Raw genomic sequence first — 20,780 nt, 5'->3', positions numbered from 1 at the left:
GAGATTGGTTATTCCACCAAGAGTGATGCCACCCCATACCATTATACTGCTGCCTTGCTGACTATGAATCTCCTGCACGGCGACCAATCGTTCAGCATTGCCAGATCGTCTCCAAATTGTTGTCCGACTCGTATCTGGTGCAAATCCAAATCGAGACTCATCTATGAACAAAGTAGAGGCCCACTCACGTCTAACCCAATTTGCGCGTTCTTGTGCCTACTGAAGTCTATGAGCGCGATTTCCTCTGGATAACACAGGGACTCTCACAGGTCTACGAGCATCTAATCTAAACCTACTGCATGCAGTTTATTTCTAATAAAGATAAAAAAGATCAAGGCAGGTTTTGTTTATATTTGATTCAGAGTTGGACCACCATCTCCATATAGCTATTTCAGCATCCTTATGCCTCATCGGTGAAGCTCAGAAGTCTCAACTCTGAAGGAAATACAAACAATTCTGCCAATTTAAGGCAAACCATCGCAATGCAATGAACCCACCTCTTAAGACGCAATTCAGCGACATCTCTCGTATTACGAGGAAAACAACGAAAAGCCCCAGATGCAAAGTTTACTACCTTTTAAACAATTAGAATAATTGAAATAAAAATATAATAAACAATATTTTAAATCCAAGACTTTTCGTTAATAAACTGCTTTCTGGCTGCATCCCATATCTCCGGATTTTACAATATATAATCACAAGAGACGACGAAAGTAGGAGAAAGCAAATAGAGGACGATTAGGCCACGCATTTACCTTCCCTTCGTCAAGGAAAAGGACCGAAAGACAGTTTCTAAATACTCAAACTGAGTAAAAATGAAAAAGATAAAAAAGATCAAGGCAGGTTTTGTTTATATTTGATTCAGAGTTGGACCATCATCTCCATATAGCTATTTCAGCATTCTTATGCCTCATCGGTGAAGCTCAGAAGTCTCAACTCTGAAGGAAATACAAACAATTCTGCCAATTTAAGGCAAACCATCGCAATGCAATGAACCCACCTCTAAGACGCAATTCAGCGACATCTCTCGTATTACGAGGAAAACAACGAAAAGCCCCAGATGCAAAGTTTACTACCTTTTAAACAATTAGAATAATTGAAATAGTTTTTTTATTTCTAATAGTTTGGCAACTTACAAACACGTGATGGGTCTCTTGCAGCCTCATTTGTAATTGTGATGCAGTTATAGTGAGATCTAGCAAAGCCTGCAACTTAATAAGACGGTCTTCAGCCTGGTTGATTATCCTTGTACACTGCGCAGAAATTTAATATTTTAGTGGGGATATTGAATCGATCTTTGCGGCAGAATCACGAGCTATTTATGAGCTTTCGAAGTGATATAGGTTCGATTTTTGAGCTCATCCCCTTCACCCCCAAACAACCCTTTAATTGATTCAACTGAAGAGAAAAATTAAAATATATCATATCGCTGATATAATTCGTATAACGTATACACTTTAATAAAAATAAACTCTTAAATCACGCGTATTTTGGTTATTGAGCTACAACCCCTTCGCAAAAAAACCACCCCATCTTCCCGGCTTAAGACAGAATTGTACTTAATAGTTATTTATGATATAAGTGTTAAAAGTACACGTTTAAGGCACGCATGTGAAAATTTGCAGAATGAGCGATAGCGAGTTCTGCAATTCACATCAGTGCCTTAAAAATGTACTTTTTAACACGCATATCATACAATATTTTTTCTACAAACGTAATTACAGGACAATATCTACAAAAACTTTTACTTGAACTTGACTCACATTCCATTTTTATATTTTTTTGACATTACATCAAAATTGTCTATACGGTCAATAAGAATTGCAGTGCCATAAGAATTTTTTAAAGCACTAGTGCCTTAAAGTAGCATTTTTAACGCTCGTATCATCATCAATGGTGCTACAGCCCTATGAAAGAGCCTCGACCTTCCCAAGTCTATTACGCCAGTCAGTCCTATCCATTGCCAACCGTTGCCAGTTTGCTGCGCCTATTTTTCTCCCATCCTCATCTACACCATCTTTCCATCTAAGTTTTGGCCTACCCCTATTTCTACTTCCCACAGGTTGTGACAAGGATTCTTCTAGGAGGGTTGTTATGCTGTGATCTTGCTAGATGTCCTGCATATCTTAGTCTTCCTATTCTTATAAGAGATACTACGTCTTTACCACCAAATAATATGTTTATATCTGTGGTATACCTCGTAGTTGTACCTCCTCCTCCAAATACCATTTTCACAGATGCCACCGAATATTCCTCTCAGGATCCTTCGTTCAAATATAAGCAGAAGGTTTTCATCTGCCTTGGAGATGGTCCATGTCTCCGATCCATATGTCAACACTGGTTGTATAAGGGTTTTGTATATGGTTATTTTTGTTTTTTGGCTTAAGTTTCTGCTTCTCATATGTCTACTCAGTCCAAAATAGCATTTGTTCGCTAAGATTATCCTTCGCTTGATTTCTTCCGTCATGACGTTCTCCTTGGTGATCAGGCAGCCTAAGTATGTGAATTCGTCCACCACTTCAAAGGTAGAGTTATCAACAGAGAATTGGTGACCGATGTTTCTGGCTCTATTGTTGGGTGTTGATGCCATCATCTTAGTTTTCTCCTCGTTTACTTTCAGGCCTATATTTTTGAGGCATTAGAGAAGGTGGTATACATTTCTTCTAGTTTGCGTGTTGTGCGGGCAACTAGGTCCACGTCATCGGCATATGCCAAAATTTGGGATGATTTATTAAAAATATTTCATCTGTTGTCTATTCGGGCATCTCTGACCGCCTTTTACAGAGCTATGTTGAAGAGGAGACACGCTAGCGCATCTCCCTGTCGCAGCCCAACATTCGTTTCAAACGCCTGTGATTGTTCGCCTTGTATTTCGACTTTGCAAACAACTTTACGCATTGTAGCCTTAACCAATCTTATCAGTTTGTCAGGGATGTGGAATTCATCCATGGCTTCATACAATTTATTTCTTAGGACACTATCATAGGCCGATTTAAAATCTACGAAAAGATGGTATGTGTCGATATTGAATTCATTGGTTTTTTCCAGTATTTGCCTTAGCACAAAGATCTGGTCTGTTGTTGATCGACCAGGCTTAAAACCACTTTGATATTCTCCAAGAAGCTCCTCTGAATGTGCACTTAGGCGACCATATAAGATGCTCGAAAATATTTTGTAAGCTGTATTAAGGAGGGTTATTCCCCTATAGTTTCTACATTCCAATTGATCACCCTTTTTGTGTAGCGGGCAAACGATTCCAATATACCACTCTTCCGGGATTTGTTCCTCATTCCAGGCTCTCAGTATTATTTTATATATTTGATTAGTCAGAGTAGCACCTCCATATTTAATAAGTTCCGCGGATATACCATCACTTCCTGGAGATTTATTATTTTTTAGGTGTTTTATTGCATCCCGTACTTCTTGAATTGATGGAGGCTCTAATGGTGTATTGTTGGTTGCTCTTGGGTTCGATTGATTTGGATCTTCTACTTCGATGGTAAGTAGTTCTTTATAGTGCTCCACCCACCTTTTCAATATTTCTTCTTTTGTATTGAGTATGTGCTCCTCCTTATCCTTACATAGTCTTAGCCTTGGTTTGAATTCGTTTCTTGCATTATTCAGAGTTTTATAGAATTTTCTTGTTCGATTTTCCTGTTTTAATGCCTCAAGTTCTTCCAGTATTCTATTTTCATAAATTCTCTTTTTTCTTCTATGAATGCACTTCTCTTCCCTTCTAAGGTCTTTATATTTTTGTTGTTTTTCTCGGGTTCTTCTTTGCTGCATCTGTTTATATGCATCGTTCTTTCTTCTTGTAATGTCCTCACACTCAGCATCGAACCAGTCATTGCGTGATAGTGGTTTCTCTGGCCCTAGAATATTATTTGCTGCGTCTTTTATTACTTTTACATATTTCCCATTGTTCGCTGGTTGTTAGATTCTCATTAATTATGCAGTTAGTTTCGATATAGTTTTGAAACCTTTCTACCGTTTGCGGATTTTTGAGGAGTTCAATATTAAGGCGCGTTGTTTTGGTACTTCTCTCCTTCTTCGCGTTTGAGATTCTAGCTCGAATTCTTGTGCCAACTAGAAAGTGATCTGAATCAATATTGGCGCCTCGATAGGTCCGGACATCCATCAAGTTTGAGAAATGTCTAGCATCTATGAGCATATGATCAATTTGATTGTTCGTTAATCCATCGGGCGAGGTCCAAGTTCCCATATGTATTTTTTTGTGTAGAAAACATGTGCTTCCTACGGTCATGTTCTTTGCGGCTGCGAAGGTGACTGCTCGGTGTCCATTCGAATTGGTATTATTATGGAGACTATATTTACCGATGTGTGGTAGATATATTTCTTCCCTTCCGCTTTTTTGCATTCAGATCACCGATTACTATTTTAACGCTCGTATGGAGTGCTAAAAATTGCATTTTTAACACGGTTGTAGAAAAAATGAATTAAATTAATTATTTGACGACTACATATCGTTTAATAATTTATGAGCTCCCAAAATACGGGCATTTGGATCATTGAATTGCAATTTATTTTGTATAATGCAGTCAATAAAGGAAAAAATCATCTATTACCTTCGATTTCGGTGAACCTCCATCGATTTTCACGAAAATTGATGAGTTGTTAGAGTTTAGAGGATACCTCAAGTAACAAAAGTGATATGGTGCCACCTTGCGCTTTTACTCTAGGGGTGGATAAAACCTCTTCTCGGGGGTGAAAATTGTTTTATTAAAAATAATTCCACAAGTAGATAAAGGGATAAATTCTGAGCAAAATTTGTTATATAAAGTTATTAAAATAAATCAATACTTTTTGAGTTATTATAGATCAAAAATTTTAATTTTCGTGAAAAATGTGCATGTTAAAGGGGTTTTCCATAAATAACTCAAAAACTGTAAGTTTTTAGAGAAAAAGTTGTCATTACCAAATTTGAAGCTTTGAAAAACCTATTAATAGATATTAATTCAAAGTGAGTTATACTTAATTGAATGTATATTTTTTTTTCGGCGAGTACTGAAATCTAAATATTTGAGCATAAATAACGGGAAAATGATGCATTTTATAAAATGAAAAATAAGACGACCCCTTCGAAATTTTTAGGAAATAGTAAAAAATAAAAATAGTGAAATACGCCATTTCCACAAAAATTTATAACCCCTATGAGACTTTCTTTACTTTGGCATAAGTATCTAATGACCTCAAACATTTTGACCGTTGTAGAATGCATATTTTTGAAGACATGTGATTTAAAACAATCAGCATTTTTCAAATTTTTGTAAATTACATTTTCTTTTGATAATAACTCCAAAAATACTCCACACACATAAAAATGTTAAACAACAAAATTAGAGATTTTTGTTAGCAACTATTTTACAGTGGAACCTCGATAAGTCGGATTAATCGGAACCGCGGTTGATCCGGGTTATCGAAAATCCGGGTTAGCCGGAGAATATGGTAAAAATTAATAAAATACAAATAAGTATTAAACAAATACACATTATAATTGCAAAAACAAGAAATACATATGTACAATACATCTAACTTACGTACAGTTGTATTGGGACCGTGCAAGTTCGGCAAAGCGACCTCTATTTCTACGATCTGTACTTTTATTCGCACTTTTAATTATATTGGCCAATTATATTAGTCCTGGTTGCTGGATAATTGTCAAGGCCATAGTCCAAAAAAATATTAAGAAGAAAAAATAAGATACAGGTTATGTTATGCAAACGTAAACAATTGTATGTAGTAAATAAAATAAGTTATTAAAATGCAGTACTGCAAATACAATTAATTAAATTTACCTTTATATAATAATTGCATATCATATCAATATTGTGGAGCAATATATAATTTTACTGCTTCAATGACGGAAGGTATGAAATATACGTCAATTTGACAATTTCAATTGACAATATGAATTATTTAAGATAGTTGCAATATTTATCCGCGACTCGCGCACGGTCGTTTCTCGTTTCCCTTCCAAGTACTTGCACACCGCGAATACATTATTGTTTATTTCTTGGTAAAAACTCACTCAAAGTGAAAAAATGTTTGTTTTGTCAAATGAAAATCGGTCCGGGTTAGCCGGACTTCTGGGTTATCGAAGGCCGACTTATCGGGGTTCCACTGTACTTGTTTTTTATTTTTGTAGCATACAATATGACCGAGATAGAAACGTTTAAAGCCTAAATTTTACTGCCAAAACCATGTAACCGGGGGCCTTTAACCTTTTATCTTAAAAAATAATTGATTTAAAAGATTAAATTTAATATAATTTTATAGCCCTTGAAATTACCTTTTAAATGGTTTTTGTATGAACCTGATAATCATATAAAAATTAACGGAGTTATTCTAAAAAAAAAATAACATTTTCTTGGAAACATTTTTGAAGCCTACGTTATCAACTTCTTCTGGAGCTCATTTGATAGGTATTTCTTTTCAAAGTACTTTGACAAGTATTTAGTAGTATAGTAGTGTCAAGTAAGTATATTATAGAATGCATCGTTTCTCCGTTATTTAAGCTTCAATACTTAGATATGAACAGTAACTTTTGGTACTAGCCGAAAAAAAATATGTACATTCTGTTAACTAACTTTAAATTAATATTAAAAGGTTTTTCAAGTAAGGAGTTCATTCTATTTTTTATTAGCTTCAATTTTGATAATGAAAACTTTTTTGTAAAATTTTGATCTTTAATAACTCAAAAAGTATTGATTTATTTTAATAACTTTATATAACAAATTTTGCGTAGAATTTGTCTCTGTATCGATTTGTGGAGTTATTTTTAATAAAATAATTTTCACTTCCGAGAAGGGGTGGTATCCACCCTCTGGGTAAAAGCGCAAGGTGGCACCACGTCACTTTTGTTTCTTGAGGTATCCTCTTAACCACTCGCCAATTTTCGTGAAAATCGATGGGGGTTCACCGAAATCGAAGTTAATAGTTGATTTTTACCTTCAGTAACTGCACAGTAATTTATACAGATGGATCAAAAAAAGATGAAAGTACTGGTTTCGCATTTTTTGTTTCAAACAACAATTATGCAGAAAAATACCGAATTCCGGATTGTTGTTCTATTTTTACAGCCGAGGCTGCTGCCATACAGAAAGCACTAACTTGGTGTGCTTCTAATTATTGCGAGAACGTTGTAATAGTCTCAGACTCTCAGGCAGTACTACAAGCTATTTGTAGCCATCCATTAGATAATTTCCAAAACTCCATTATTCTTGATATCAAAAAAACATTACATAATCTAAAATCCACAAAAAAAAAACAGTGACTTTACTGTGGGTTAAAGGACATCAAGAAATCGTTACTTTCTATTCACCCACTATTACCCAAAAGTATACCTCATTTTAACTACAATTATAACAAAGTACATTCCTCATTAATCTTCTTCTTCTTAACGTGCCCTATCAAGTCCCCTTGACGTTGGCGATTAACATGGCGAAACTGTCTCTGTCTCGAGCTATTCTAAATAGGTGTTCTGCTTTCTTTATTCCTGTCCACTCCCGGATATTCTTCAACCAAGAGGCCTGCTTTCTACCAATTCCTCTGCGTCCTTCGATTTTACCCATTATAATAAGTTGAAGAATATTATACCGGTCTCCCCTTACTACGTGTCCAAAATAGGCCATCTTTCTATATTTGATGTTATCAAGCAGCTCGCGGGTAGCATTTGCTCTCTTAAGGACTGCCACATTTGTCAGCATAGCCGTCCATGGTATTTTTAGAATACGTCTGTGCAGCCACATTTCAAAGGCCTCCAAACGGTTAATGGTGGATATTTTTAATGTCCATGCTTCGACACCATACAAGAGGACTGACCAAATGTAGCATTTAATCATGCGCTTTCGAAGTTGAAGTTGCAAGGTATCATTACAGAAGAATGACCTCATTTTTAAAAATGTCGTGCGGGCTATCTCGATTCTACATTTTATCTCTTTATCTGGATCTAGTTGTTCAGTAATATGGCAACCAAGATATTTAAAACTGGGTACTCTTTGAATCATATGACCATCAACATATAACCGTGAATCTTGATGGGCCAAACGGCTAAATACCATGTACTTTGTTTTTGAACAGTTTATATTTAGGCCAAACTCTCTTCCCACTCTGTCAATGGCATTTAAAAGGTGTTGTAATCCATTCATATCATCACTTAAAATAACTGTATCGTCTGCATATCTGATTGTATTTATCAGAATTCCATTAACCTTCACACCCCATTCCAAATATCTGAATACAAATTGAACAACAGTGGGGACAGTATACAACCCTGTCTGACGCCTCTTTGTATTTTGCATATTTCTGTTGATTTTCCATTTATGCAAGCTGTCGCTGTTTGACGCCAGTATAATTTTTCTATGATTCGTACATCTTGACTATCAACTCCTTTATCCTTTAGTATTTTAATTAATTTGTGATGTTGTACTTGATCAAAGGCCTTCTCATAGTCAATAAATACAGCAAAGACGTCTTTCCTTTGATCTCGGCATTTCTGCAATAACACATTTAGTGCAAAGAGTGCGTCCCGGGTTCCCAGTCCATTTCTGAAGCCAAATTGTGTTTCATCCTGGTCTTCTTCACATTTATCTCTGATTCTACTGTGGATGATACGTAGAAAGATTTTCAAGGTGTGGCTCATAAGGCTTATCATTCTATAGTCGCTACAGTTTTTCGGACGTTGTTTTTTGGTAGGGTTATGAATTCGGACTTTAACCAATCTTCAGGGATATCGCCAGTCGAATAAACATCATTGAAAAGTTTAACTAGTATTCCAATGTTTTCCTCATTTATGAGCTTCAACATTTCTGTAGGTATGTTGTCGGGACCAACGGCTTTCTTGTTTTTTGCCAATTTTATAGCATGTTGTATTTCTGATTTTAGTATTTCTGGTCCTTCACCTTCATCTAAAGTGTCCAGTTCTTCGGGTCTGTCATCATTATACAGTTCATTTATATAATTATACCAGGTAGTTCGGATTTCGTGTTCGTCTATTATCATTTTTCCCGACGAATCGGTTATAGTATGTGGAGTTTTCTTATAATAAAGACCAGCTACTTCTCTAACTTTTTTAAACATATTAAACGTATCATGTTTTTCATTCAACTTTTCTAATTCCTTGCATTTATCCTCCATCCATTTTTCTTTAGCTACCTTTATTTTTTGTTTAATTCGTTTTTGTTTTTCTTTGTATTCTGTTTTGTTATCTTTCAGTTTTCTTCTCTGCTCCATCAATTCCAGGATTTCATCAGTCATCCATTGTTGTTTTTTGTGCCTCTGCATCGTTGTCGTATATTTTTCCATTACTTTCCAGGTAAGATCTTTAAACGTGTTCCATATTTCTGTATTGTTTTCATTTGTTGAATTCTTTAGCTGATTATTCAGGTCATTTTCTATTAGCGTTTTGTTGGATGCTGATATATGTAATTTTGGTATTTTGGGGTTTTCTTCGACTTTTTTGAGCTTCACTTGGATGTCAGCTATTAGAGGGTTATGGTCTGAACCGATATCTGCACCAGGATATGTCGTTGATCTCTTGACACCATTCTTAAATCTCTTGTTTACTAGAATATAATCTATCTGATAATCTATATCTAATCTATCCTCATTAATAACCCGGCTAAAACTTAACCATGGCCTTTTTCCAGAGCATCTACATAGGATTGGAATCTATGAAACTCCCTTCTGTTCGTGTAACAATGAGTCCATCGAGGATCTGAACCATGTATTATTTGATTGTCTTAATCATACGGATCAGACTCGAAACTTATATTTAGGTTTAATTGACCTTAACATTAGCCTTGCAGTTAACATCAGCAATCTTTTATCTTATTCTGACAAATCTATATTTAATATCTTAATCAAGTTTATAAATGATTCTGAGATAAAAATTTAAACATATTTATAACAAAATTCTGTGGCAAAAAGACTCTTTGCCTAATGCCATCTCTTTCTCTCCACACACACAACTGCACTATACGAAAGAAATTGCAATTCAATGATCTAAACGCGCGTATTTTGCGAGCTCATAAATTACTAAACGATATGTAGTCGCCAAATAATCAATTTTAACTACAATTCTCTCTTAAGCCGGGAAGATGGAGTGGTTTTCTTGCAAAGGGGTTGTAGCTCAATAATCGAAATGCGCGTGATTTAAGAGTTTATGCTTAGAGTGTATACGTTATAGGAATTATATCCGCGATACGATTTATTTTAATTTGTCTCGGCATCTTTCCCTTAAGTAGAATCAATTAAAGGGTTTGTGGGTGAAGGGGATGAGCTCAAAAATATATCACTTCGAAAGCTCATAAATAGCTCGCAATTCTGCCGCAAAGATCGTTTCAATATCCCTATTTTTAAGTAGTGCTGAGCCAGCCCTCCCCCCACTAAAATATTAAATTCCTGCCCAGTGTAACAAGCTAAAAATTTTTAATTTGCGGAACATGAAAGCTCATATATCAGCGCTATTTGCTTTTTAATTTTTGTAAGTGGGGCCAGCTCAACAAGGGATACTCTGCATCATTTCCTTGTAAATAAAATAGACACGTTATACATCATTGATTTATTACTGACAATTACTGATTTAATAAAAATAAGTTCAGAACTACTTAAAGCTATTAAATGGATATGACAATAAATTAATTGGAATTACAGCGTAATAAAATTAAGAACTAAAATTATCTGTACATGATATTCAAGTTTCTTGAGCAATTGTTAAGATGTTAATTGGAATAAAACCGATTTACTTTGCCAATTTTTGCAACAAAATTAAAAGAAATGGGCTAATATGCAAAAAAATTTCTTTACATATAAAAAAACAATCTTTACATATAAAAAGGAAATAATTGTATTTTCTAAAAAGTAAACAAGATATAAAAAAATAAATATGTGTTTTTCTCTAAATAAAAATCAATAGATTTACGATTAATATTTTAGTCCTCAGTACACAGTCCTGTTTTGAAAATAATTACAAACGTCTTAAAAATGGTTTAAACTGCTTCTTTTATTGTAATATAATTTTTAATTGTAATCAAAAGATTATATAAAATAAAAAAATATATTTTTGTCAGACGCCAGCAAGATGTCAATTTAGCGCGTTACAGTTTTGTTATTACAAAATTCTTAATTTTCAATTAAAAGCATCTGCTTATAATTAATTACCAAAGATTGTCGACCTCTTGTCCGACAAATTTACAGCCTCGTTTCTTTAGTCCGACAACGTAAATATGGTAATTATAGCAGGTAATGTTTTGCGATTACAAAGTTTCGGACACGAATCACAAGTGATTGAAGTGATAGACTGGAGGGTCCTTTATGCAAATATAACACTGTCGGATAAAAATTCGGTATCAGATAGCCCGTCTATAAATTAATTTTAATTAATTAAGTTGACGTTTTTCAATTCTCTAGTTGTTTTTACTAGTCTAGTCAACGTGGACTTTTGACAATAACCATAGGCGGACGTTTGAATCATTACACTGGGGAACACATTTTTTGTTGAGTTAGATCTGACACTTGTTTTTTACTAATTTTTGGCGTCTGAATCTGAGAATAACCTTAGATTTTGTCTATCACGTCAACTTTTTAAACTGAGGTGCCCATTGAGTGGCCATATCTCACTTTATGAGGTGACCATGCTTTATCTTGATCACCAAATTTCGCTTTAAAATCGGCAAAATATGCTTGTCTGACAAATGTACTAATGTTTGACCTTTGACTGGGAATGGTAAAACTGCCACATATATAAAAAAAACTAATGGGGGCTGTTTTCGCACTTACGACGTGTAGGAGCGGAGGAGCCATAAGGAAACGTTTCAGTTCAAACACACCAAGTAGTTCTATACACTTTATAGTAAAGAAATACTAAATACTGCTAACCGACACACAACGTTTTACCACAGTATAACTGAGTATAACGGACGTAACTGAACAGGAACAGGCAAGTCTAGACCAGTTGCGGTTATCGGAGCGTCATTCCCCCCACCCCCCTAGAAAACAAACGTGACATGATAGAAGAAAACTAAAAACAGTTTTGACACCAGCATGCCTAATTCTATAGAAAACAGCTAAAAAATCTAACTCGACAGAAATTGAGTTTCAAATTGTTCCCCAGTGTTATTAGTTCAATGTTAAACTACAATTTATATATATATATATATATATATATATATATATATATATATATATATATATATATATATATATATATATATATATAGGGTGTTAGTAAATAAGTATGAAAAACTTTAAGGGCTAAGTCTACATGAAAAAATAATGCCGGTTTGCTCTATAAACATATGTCCGCAAATGCTTCGTTCCCGAGATAAGAGCTGTTGACATTTTTATTTCAAACTGCCAATTTATTTACTGATCTAAGACCAGTTGAGCTATGAAAATGAAATTTGGTGAGTTTTACGAGGTAGTTATTGCGCATTTTTTGACATACAATTAAGACTTTTATATTCACCATTGGCGCGCATACGGGTAATAGTCTGAATTTAAAAAAAAAATAGTACGTCACTGAGATAATTCAAATTAAAAATTATTTTAAATTCCATGTTTAATTTTTGATAAAAAACCTTTCTTGCCTTTTTTTCACATGGTGCACCGTTTTTATACAGAAAAATAAAACATCCTAACGGCTATTTTTCATTTTTTAATACATTATATAATAATACTAAATATAAATATAATATGTAATACTAAACTGGAACAATAACAAAAAATATTATTAATAAGTTTTAACTAGGTGCAAAGCTGCAAGAAATGTTTAAAATGATCTCCTTTACAGGTAACAGAAGAATTTTATATTCATCATTGGCGCGCGTACGGGTAATGGTCTGAATTTTAAGAAAAAATAGGACGCCACTGAGATATGTCAAACTAAAAATCATTTTTGAATTCCTTGTTCAATTTACGACAAAAAATCTTTCTTGCCTTTTTTTCATACGAGGCGCCGTTTTTGTACAAAAAAAAAACATCAACGCTTACAAAGTATTTGAGGTAGTTTCCATATGCATAGAAACTTAGTTCAAATACTTTGTAAACGTTAAGATGTTTTATTTTTTTGCATAAAAACGGCGCCTCATATGAAAAAAAGGCAAGCAAGATTTTTTGTCGTAAATTGAACCAGCAATTCAAAAAGATTTTTAATTTGACATATCTCAGTGGTGTACTATATTTGGCAAACTCAGTTGGCGTAGGGGCGCCAATGATGAATATAAAATTCTTCTGTAACCTCTAAAGGAGGTAATTTTTAACACGTGTTGTAGCTCTGCACCTAGTTAAAAACTTAGTAATATTTTCTATTATTGTTCCAGTTTAGTATTATTATATTGGATATTTCTTAATAATGTATTAAGAAATGAAAAATACGCGTCAAGATGTTTTATTTTTCTGCATAAAAACGGTGTACCATGTGAACAAAAAGACAAGAAAGGTTTTTTATCAAAAATTAAACGAAGAATTTAAAAATAATTTTTAATTTGAAATGTCTCAGTAGCGTACTATTTTTTTCTTTAAAAAAATTCAGACTATTACCCGTATGCGCGCCAATGATGAATACAAAATTCTTAATTGTATGTTAAAAAATGCGCAATAACTACCTCGTAAAACTCACCAAATTTCATTTTTATAGCTCAACTGGTCTTAGAGCAATAAATAAATTGGCAGTTTGAAATAAAATTTTCAACACCCCGTATCTCGGAAACGAAGCATTTGCGGACGTTTGTTTATAGAGCAAACCGGCATTATTTCTTCATGTAGCCCTTAAAGTTTTTCATACTTATTTACTAACACCCTGTATATTTAATTTATTCATCAAAATTACGTTAAACCCAAAAAAATAGTATTAATTGAATAGGTATTTTAAATATCTTTCAAACGAGATATCATTTGTCATCCCATTTAAAATTATCGATCAAAGTGGCCCTGTAATGTCATCTGTGACTATTACGTCACTTGTTATGACTATTTGAGAAGCCTACGCCCGTTTATTTCCTCCCTCCAAATTTCAATATTATAAGTATAACCGTTTAAAAAATATGTGTAAAAAAAGTATACACTTATAAAAAAAATACTAATAAATTGAATAATTATTTAATTAAAGGTAAGTCACTTTACGAGGGTTTCTTATGAGAGTTATCTATCATCTTCCATTCATTGTCTAAGCACTTCTTCGGGTCGTTTTGTTGCGCGCGGTATGGAACCAAATTCAAAAATACGGAAAAATAAAAAAAAATCGTTTTTTATAAGTTTGCGTGATTTTTTTGTCAGACATTTATTTTTAAAAAACATGTTTTATTTGAAAGTTACAAACATTAAAATTATGACTTTTGTAATCGCGAAACATAACCTGCCATAATTAACATATTTACATTGTCGGACTAAAGAGGCGAGGCTGTAAATTTGTCGGACAAGAGATCGACAATCTTTTGTAATTAACTATAAGTCCTTTCAATTGAAAATTAAGATTTTTGTAATAAAACTGTACCGCGCTAGAGTGACATCTTGCGGGTGTCGGACTCAACGATCGCTCCCTCTTTTTTGTCCGACAAAAATAATTTATTTTATTGTAACATATAATGTTTTGATTAAAATTAAAATTTGTGTTTTACAACAACAAAACATAACCGCGACAGAGCCATAAATTTAGGGATTGTGCGTGCGGAAACGAGTCCAACCTGCACTCTGAAAATTTTCAGAAAGTGGTAGACACGCTCAAACGAAGCAGTTGTACAGGATTTATATTAGCATTCAAAAAATAAGAGTAATCCATATCGATTTAATTTTTAAGTCTCAAACAAATATTATTTGTATGCATTGTTTTGATTTCGTAAATTAGGTGACATTGCTTCTGCAATGTAGGCCACTCGTTTTGAAAAACAACGGAGTCAGCAATTATGTACTATTAGTATTTTACGGCCACAACGGTGTCGTCAATCATAACAAACAATTGGGATTTATTTATAGATACGTAGAAAGTAAAGAAAGATCATTCATATTCATCATTCATTATTTAGACATCAATGTAGTTAGAATATAGACTTTGTCCACCAACTAGTTACTAACGTATATAGTGATTAAATAAACATAGTAGGAGTATTTAGTGTATTCCTGACATCCAACCCCTAGCAGAGGAGGGACGTTCTCCTCCCCTTACCATAACGTATTATATTATATGGCGTATATATAACGTATTATATTATAAAACCCATTTAAAACTTTTGTAACCATTTTCAAAAAAGGTCAGTGTACAATGGACTAATACATACATTATAGCCCCATTGTCGTGCAAAAAAAGTTGCAAGAAATTCACAATGAACACTATTCAAAAATATGTATATAGACAACTCGAAAACTGCGGCTTCGTTGGAAAAACTAATCACATTCGTGAGACAGCCCTGAATAAGGTTTAAGAAGTCGCCCACGCGAAAAGTGGTCCCAATTTGTTAAAACAATTTTTTAAACAAATTGCAAAAATTAATATTTTTGGCGGAGTACCAAAAAAGTTAATGGGCTGTAAACACGTAGTGTCTCGGCTCTTGATATTTTGCCTATTACCAGTGAAACTACTAGTTTCTAATTATACTTAAAGTGATCAAACTAACTTTAAACTGTAAGTTTTATACCACATATTATTTAATCGTATATTTGCGTGTTTAAACCAGTTTTGTTAGTTTATATTCCTGTCTACTACAGCAGTTGTTGTAAATAGACATAGGTTTATGGATTATAATTAATAAACCAGTTTGTTTTTTGCGGGAAACGAAAGTAATTAGTTTCGGTAGTACCGAAAATAAATTATCAATATGTCATCAGATGTTACTATACAGACTGTCACAGCGAATAAATCTTATTCTAACGCAGCTGCACAGCAAAATTTCTTCCTAGGAAAAGAAAACGCAATACTTTTTAGCGCTATTAATAATACACCACTTAAAGATTACCTTATTTCTTTAGGTAACTTAATAAATCCTAAAAATATCTTATTCTCGTCTCGCCTATCTAAATATCGAATATGCATGTATTTAAGTAGCAAGCAAGCTGTTGATGATTTTATGACAAACTATGGTTCTACAGAGGTACATGGGGAAATAGTCAAGGCCAGAAGGCTCATAACGCCTGCAGAAAGAATAGTGCTATCAAATGTTTGTACAAGTATCCCACACGAAGTAATCATCCAACAATTAAAACATCTCAGCGTACACTTAGTTTCTCCAATCACTTTCTTAAAGATCAGTGCCTCTTTTCCAGAATATGTATAGCCATATAAACAGTTTTAGAAGGCAAGTGTTTAGTAGTCCGCATAACACGACGATCCCAGATTCAATTCTTCTAAATTATGATAATACTAATAATAGAATATTCATTTCGCAGGATAGTATGACATGCTATATCTGTAAACAAATAGGTCACATTGCTAGTAACTGCCCCAGCAATAAAAATTCTTCTTCTCAGCCTTCAGGACCCTTAGCCCCCACCCCTACTGTTCAATCTTCTAACTTTCCTACCAATGCTGGTAAACAAGTAGACCAAACTTCTAATAATAATCGAAATAAAAATACCGAAATATTTCCACAAGTATCCACACCAAACACCTCTAACTCTACATAAGTGGAAATTATACAGCCCGTTTCTGAAGCAACTCAAGATTTAAAAACTAACGAAAATACTCCACTGGAATCTACTGCTACAGCCGAAAATATAGAGATAATTTCACAGACTTCACTAGCGATCACGAAAGAATCTGTCCCTCCTGTCAGAGAGAAAGAAACCCTGTCCCTCCACCAAACGAACCATAGAGGAAACATTATCTCCACCTGTCGAAAATATTGTTGATAATCAAACATTTCTTCATCCTGCTCAGCCTCATAAAACCAAAACTCAAAAGAATAAAAAACCTAAACGCTCATTACCTATCCCCGAATCGCTTAAATCATATCTAAGTAAACAATCAACATTGCCCATTTTAAGCTATGACCAATTAATGATGCTTATTGAAAATATTCAAGGCAGCCAATTCCTATCGAAATTGTCAAAGAATTCACATGATTTCCTTGGCCTCATAAATTTGCTTACCGTCTCTTATCAATATATTCCAGACGGAGCCACAAAACAACATCGTTTTACAAGGCTAAAAACCCTACTGATACGTTTTCTCGGCCAAGACGCTACTACTGAGAGTGAACTCTTTTCACCTGAAACATAACATTCAAGTCAATTTTACAGTGGAATATTTATGGACTTTTCCATCGCTTGCCAATGCTCAATATCATTCAATCAGAACACTGTCCCAAAATTATATGTCTACAGGAAACTAATCTTGTATCTTCTAACCCATATTCGCCAAAACATTTTACATGCTTTCGTAAAGACCGAACTAACACAGCTCGCGCAAGTGGGGGAGTTGCAATTTTAGTACCACTTATTTCGACTTTCCCGCATTGCAGTATATACATAGCCGAATTATTCGCTCTCTACAGAGCACTTAAGTTTTCTAACGACAATAACATAACTAGAGTAGTGATTCTTTCTGATTCGCTTAGTGCGATAACATCGGTACAAAAGATATATCCAAATCATCCAATTGAAAAAATGATCAAGCTGGAGCTTCACTAATCTCAACAAAATGGTAGAATAGTCAACTTCATTTAGATTCCTTCCCACGTGGGCATTAGTGGAAATGAAGATGCAGACTCAAGTGCGCGTAGTGCAGTGACTGGTGCGGATTCAGAAACGATATTAAAATGTGCCCCCAATGACTTGAAAGTGTTGTTAAAACAATATGTGTTAAATGACTGGCTCGATGAATGGCAAAATTCAAATTCAAAACTCAGGCAAATTAAAGACACAGTAAAAAAAGTCAAAACAGTTTATAAAAGTTGTTATGAGCAAGCAGTTTTCAACCGCCTACGACTAGGCCATACCAGGCTTACTCACTCATATTTGTTCTCAAGATCCGAACCACCTATTTGTGAATTGTGTAACACACAACTAACTGTCAAACATATTCTCATTGAATGCCAAACACACAAGATACACAAGAACGTATTGATTTTAATATCGTGTCAAATATGCCAGTTCTGGGTGACAATAATAAAGAACCAAAAAATTTGACTGATTTTTTAAAAACAATTGGTGTATTCAATAAAATCTAACAAGTTTTTGTAGATAATGCATGTAACCTTACCTTTGTACTATACTTATATTGTACCACATTTTTGTTTAACCTATGTATTCTTCCGTCGCTAATAACTATTAGGTGGATGCGACTTTTTCTTAGGTTTTTTGGACCATTCTGAACAAAAAAGGTCTCTCGTAAAGCTGATCGTTTTTCTGTTATAAGAAATTTAAAATTTAAAAAAAAAAACGAAAAATTTTTAGGGTCCAAACGTACCAGTAAAAATATTATTTTTGAGTTTACCAAGTGCCTACATTAAAGTTCAAACCTTTTTGTATCCGTTCCCGATAAGTATTTTGAGCTTATTTTATTTTAAACTATTGTTTTTTAATTGTTAACGCAGCGCTTATGACACGGCGAGCGCTCGGGCTGTCGCGCGTCTGGTCTATATTATATTATGTGGCTCAGGCGTTCTCGGCGCTTTTTTTTATACTTTTTAAATATACATACGTGTTTGGTAACCATGTTTTTTAGTTTTTATAAATCAATATAATTTTTTGATGTTTTTTATAATTTTTGAAAGTATAAATAACAATTAAAAAATTAATAAAGCCTTCAAAAGTTTACAAATGTGTAGCAAAATTTATTTGAAATTCATATTTTTTGCATTCATCTACATTGCAAGCAGATAAAGGTACACAAGCAACATTATTTTTCTTACAATTACATGCTTTAGTTATACAATTTTTTGTACATTTGGGTGCATTTTGTACATTTTTTTACATACATTTGGGTGATTATTTCATTCATAGGAGATTCTAACCAATAGAAAACTACAAAAATAAAAATTACAGTGATAATTTTTGATCATATCCCGTCGTCAAGCATTACATCAGATTTCCTTCGCTACTACGCTAAAAAGTAAAAAGTGACATTAATGACAATTAATGTTTTACAACTTGTCACGGAGAACACCAAGAAACAGGTTTAGCAAATATTCAGGTGAAGATATCAATAAAATATTAGTTAAAATGATTTAAAAAGACAGTTTATTCATGAAATAATCTCAGCGAATTACACTCGATCTCTAAAATTATTATCGACTTGTTGCCCTCGTGCCACTTTAGACATAATTTCACTCCCTTTCGGGTCGTGAAATTAAACTGTCAAAATGTCACTCGGGACACAAATCGATAATTTTAGAGCTCTCGTGCAATTACTACAAAGAATACTCCTGTTTCATCTGCCACGTAACCAAAATCTTGAACATTCAAAACCTGACATTTTGTAAATATGGCATTTCTCCATGTTTGCAATGAAGATCTCAATGCATGAAACTTAAAAGCATCAGATGTACAGCGGGATAAAATATTTAGTCTAGCTTCATCTATTGAGAAACCTTTTTTAATTCATATTTTTTGGTAAACTTTTATTTACTTTTTAAATTTAATGCACTCTAGTGCATTAAATTGCTCGACAGTAAGCGGAAATCCATTTCGTAGATTTTTTTAGATTAGAAAAAAATTAATTTTGCTACACATTTGTAAAATTTCGAATTCTTTGTTAATTTTTGAATTGTTATTTTATACCTTCATATACATCAAAAAATCATATTGATTTATAAAAACTAAAAAACATGTTTACCAAAAACGTATGTATACAGGGTGTCCCCGAAAATAGTGCGTTCCTTAAAGGTATAGGTCGAAGGCACCGTGTAGAGCAAAAAAGTCTTATAACATTATTTTTCTAAATGCAACCGTTTGGCTAAAAAACCAAAATACATTTTGGTATACAAATTGAAATCTGACAACTATGTATACAAAAATCTAAACATAGACTATCACAATTCAAAAATACACGCAACGCAAAATTTTTGTTTTGTTTATTTTTAATTTTAGTCACTTTATACCATTCTTGCTTAATAGGTGAGTTAAAGATACAGTAGAGTCTCAGTTATCCGCCATAAACCAGCCAACGGAAGGGCGGATAATAGAAAGCGTTAAATGAAACACAACAAGTTTAGGCCTTGATGATTTCCAGTCTCCGATAGGACTGCCACAAGAAGAAGAAGAAGAGAATAAGTTTTAAAAAATTGAAGAGTCTCAGATGCAGAATCCACCAATTTAAATTAAAATGGTAAATAGTAATTTAAACCTGAGACTTTTCGCGTTGAAAGTTCTTACTGGTACATCCTTAATCTGCGACTTTTTCAATTAAAAAGACAGCAGACGACGAATATAGAAAACGAAAGGGAAACGATCACATTCCGCCTTCATTCGTCTAGGAAAAGGACAGCAGAGGAACTTTCAGTACTCAAACCGAGTAAAGGAAATAAAATAATAAATGATGGTTTTGCTTGTTTTGATGGTTTGAGGTGTGCACGCTAACAAAAGCTACTGAAGACGCCTGAAATGGTAGAAACAGCCTGTCTAGCGGGTGTGCAACCCTCTGAATCGAAAACAAGCAAAACCATCATTTATTATTTTATTTCCTTTACTCGGTTTGAGTACTGAAAGTTCCTCTGCTGTCCTTTTCCTAGACGAATGAAGGCGGAATGTGATCGTTTCCCTTTCGTCTTCTATATTCGTCGTCTGCTGTCTTATTAATTGAAAAAGTCGCAGATTAAGGATGTACCAGT

This window comes from Diabrotica virgifera, chromosome 8, assembly GCF_917563875.1.
Source record: "Diabrotica virgifera virgifera chromosome 8, PGI_DIABVI_V3a".
NCBI lineage: Eukaryota > Metazoa > Arthropoda > Insecta > Coleoptera > Chrysomelidae > Diabrotica > Diabrotica virgifera.
The sequence above is the reverse complement of the archived record's forward strand: the minus strand, read 5'-3'. Positions refer to the sequence as shown.